Here is a 330-nt window from a genome sequence, read left to right on the forward strand (position 1 = left end):
CAGGGGGATGCACCATGCAGGGAGATGCACCATGCACGGGATGCACCACACAGGGGGATGCACCATGCAGGGAGATGCACCATGCACGGGGATGCACCACGCAGGGGGATGCACCATTAACGGGGCGCACCCCGCAGCAAGACGCAGCTCCCAGGCCGGCTCCCCCTCGCCGTAAGGGACCCGGGTGGAGGCAGGAGGCCCCCGAGGCGGCGCGGAGCAGGGCGCGGAGCAGACCGCGGGGCGCTGCGCAGCGCGGCATGACTCACTACGGAGCCGCGCGCGCCGCAGCCCGGCGGGACCCCGCGCGCGGGGCCGCGGCGACGCTTCCAG

The sequence above is a fragment of the Nothoprocta perdicaria genome, unplaced genomic scaffold (genome assembly GCF_003342845.1).
Source record: "Nothoprocta perdicaria isolate Ctin4 unplaced genomic scaffold, notPer1 scaffold_14, whole genome shotgun sequence".
Lineage (NCBI taxonomy): Eukaryota > Metazoa > Chordata > Aves > Tinamiformes > Tinamidae > Nothoprocta > Nothoprocta perdicaria.